The 2,983-nt window shown below is 41.0% G+C and overlaps 1 non-coding gene across 1 annotated transcript; it reads left to right on the top strand.

Annotated features, from left to right (window-relative positions):
- The first annotated feature begins 2,876 nt into the window (after positions 1-2,876).
- Positions 2,877-2,983, top strand: LOC130870635 (U6 spliceosomal RNA). Its single transcript, XR_009056771.1, has one exon. It is a non-coding gene; the product is annotated as a U6 spliceosomal RNA (small nuclear RNA).

Raw genomic sequence — 2,983 nt, 5'->3', positions numbered from 1 at the left:
GCCCTGCTGCAGAGATCACCCTGCTGCAGAGATCGCCCTGCTGCAGAGATCTCCCTACTGCCGAGATCGCCCTGCACCACCCAGAAGATGTACGGCTGTACACAGAGTCCCTTGGACACCTGTGTGGCACACTGGAGAGCCACATACACATCTCCTGCAGAGCTGTGAAGGTAAATAGATGGAAGAAGTGAGAACTGTTCTCATTTACTGTCACTATGTCAGGAAAACAACTCCAGGGCCAGAGAGATAACATGCCTGCTGCCAATCCTAATGGTCTGAGCTCAGTCCCCAGAACTCACAGGTGGACGGAAAGTATGAACTCACACAGATATCCTTCTGACCACAATAGGCAAGCAGTAGCATGTTTGTCCCCACACACATATACTCAGTAAGCCAACAATAAGAAATAACACATGCTGACTTCTGAATTTTAAGCATCATGATCCACTTCTTAGACACTTAGATACGTAAACAACTCTCTCTCTGTGTGTGTGTGTGTGTGTGTGTGTGTGTGGTTTAGATTATACAGAGCCAGGCATTGGTCTAAGGACAAGTATATATACTGAGAAATTCACCATTAGTAGGTCTTGTGATCGCACCGACATCGCTGAATATAATTATATCAACATAGATGGCCTAGTTTAGACGCACAATGTGGCATCCGGTGCAGTCTGGTATGAGCTGTGCTGTATGTTGCTACTGCCATAACACTGTACTTTATTTTATAGTAAATGTTTTCATAAGTCATACACTTTAAAATAGTAACGAAACTATATATCACAGTAAATATACACAGTTGGATACTCATTTACTGTAGTATCATCATTTTCAAGTAACTTGACTATTATTAATTTTGTTGATGAGCTTCCTATGCCTGACAGGAAGAAGGTTCATGCAAGTTTCATCAAGGACAAGTTTAATTACGGCATGTAACAATGAATATCGTGGGCTCCATTTAATCTCGTGGGGCCTCTGACATATATGCAGTCCCTTACTGACCCAAACTTCATCATGTGGCGTGTCTGTGCATTCAGTTTTGAGTTCTGCCCATCACCATCTCCTAGACACCTTTGTCCATGGAGAAACATAGTTGCAGAAGCTAAGTGGTATTTCTGGCACCATCCTGGTTTTATTTCTCACGGATAAAATCAAATTCACACTTTAGGTAAGATTGGATTAAAAATAATGACATGTCCTATATTCCCAATTAAAGTAAGAATTGCAGCCTGATTCTGCTTGGTGGAAAGTATGTTTGGGTTAGGTTTGGCCCTGTGGGTCAGTAATAAGAAAAAAATAAATAAATGAAGTCCTTCACTTCAACCAGACCCATCCATTACCATTGGTTTTGCTGCTTCTTGGAAATCAAAGTTTCTGATCCATTTTAAAAGGTTATGAAATAAGGTTAGCAAATTGTGATTGGTCAGTATTGGAAAAATAATGATTACCTCAAGTAGAAAAAATAGAATTGAAGATATCAAGATGTTCCACACACAATAAAGTCAAACTTTTTTAAGTATTTGTTTTGTAAGAGTGTGCGCAGGCATGTAAAACGTCATAATCAAAATGTATCTGTGAGTCATAAAAGTTGCTTCGTTCCAATTGTCAAATGACCCTGAAAAAAATACTTTCAAGTCCAGTTATAGTGGTACACACTTTTAATCTGAGCCCATATAAGGCAGAGGCAGGCAGATCTTTTTGAGTGCCAGGCAAGCCTAGGCTGTGTAGTGAGACCCAGTGAAAGAAAGAAATGAAGGAATGAACACACACACACATACACACACACCTTGGTTTCCATCTTTTCTACAGTTTTGAAAAGAATTGCATAAATAATAATAATAAAGAGTCTAAGGAAAAGAATAATGACAGAGGAAGAAATAATAAAAGTAATTATATAATCAAAGAAAAAATAACAAAAGAAAGGATCTATCTCTTTCTGGGGAAGGTTCATAGGTGATGTTTTTAATTAGTTCATTCATTAATTAATTAATTAAAAAATCACCTTTTCTCATTTTATATACCTATCCCAGTTCCCATTCCCTCCCCTCCTCTCAGGTCCCCCACCTTTCCCCCACCCCAACCCCCATCCACTCCTCAGAGTGGATAAGGCTTCAAATGGGGGGTCAACCAAGTCTGACACATCACTTGGAGGCAAGAACAAGGCCCTCCTCCATATATTGAGCTGAACAAGATATCCCTCAAAAAGAATGGGCTCCGAAAAGCCAGTTCATGCACTAGGAATAAATACTGGTCTCACTGCCAGTGAACCCACAGACTGCCCAAGCCACACAACTGTCACCCACATTCAGAGGGCCTAGTCTGGTCCTATGCAGGTTCTCCCACTATCAGTCCAGAGTCAGTGAGCTCCCACTGTTCATATTAGCTTTCATATTAGCTGTTTCTGTGGGTTTCCCCATCATGGTCTTGACCCCTCTGTTCATATTGTTGCTTCTCCCTCTTCGACTGTTCTCCAGGAGCTCAGCCCAGGTTCTGGCTATAATGAATAACATTGCTATGAACACGGTTGAGCAAAAGTTCTTGTGGTATGAGTGTGCATCTTTTGGATATATACCCGAAAAGTGGTGTTGCTGGGTCCTGAGGTAGAGTGACTCCCAATTTTCTGAGAAACCACCATACTGATTTCCAACGTGGCCGTACAAGTTTGCACGCCCACCAGCAATGCAGGAGTGTTCCTTTTACCCCACATCATCTCCAGTATAAGTTGTCATCAGTGGTTTTGATCTTGGATGTTCTTACGGGTGAAAGGTGGAACCTCAGAGTTGTTTTGATTTGCTTTTCTCTGATGGCTAAGGATGTTGAGGAATTCCTTAAGTGTCTTTCAGCATTTTGAGATTCTTCTGTTAAGAATTCTCTGTTTAGTGCTCGCTTCGGCAGCACATATACTAAAATTGGAATGATACAGAGAAGATTAGCATGGCCCCTGCACAAGGATGACACGCAAATTTGTGAAGAATTCTCTGTTTAT

The sequence above is a fragment of the Chionomys nivalis genome, chromosome 2 (genome assembly GCF_950005125.1).
Source record: "Chionomys nivalis chromosome 2, mChiNiv1.1, whole genome shotgun sequence".
Lineage (NCBI taxonomy): Eukaryota > Metazoa > Chordata > Mammalia > Rodentia > Cricetidae > Chionomys > Chionomys nivalis.
This window is presented reverse-complemented; position numbering and strand designations above follow the sequence as displayed.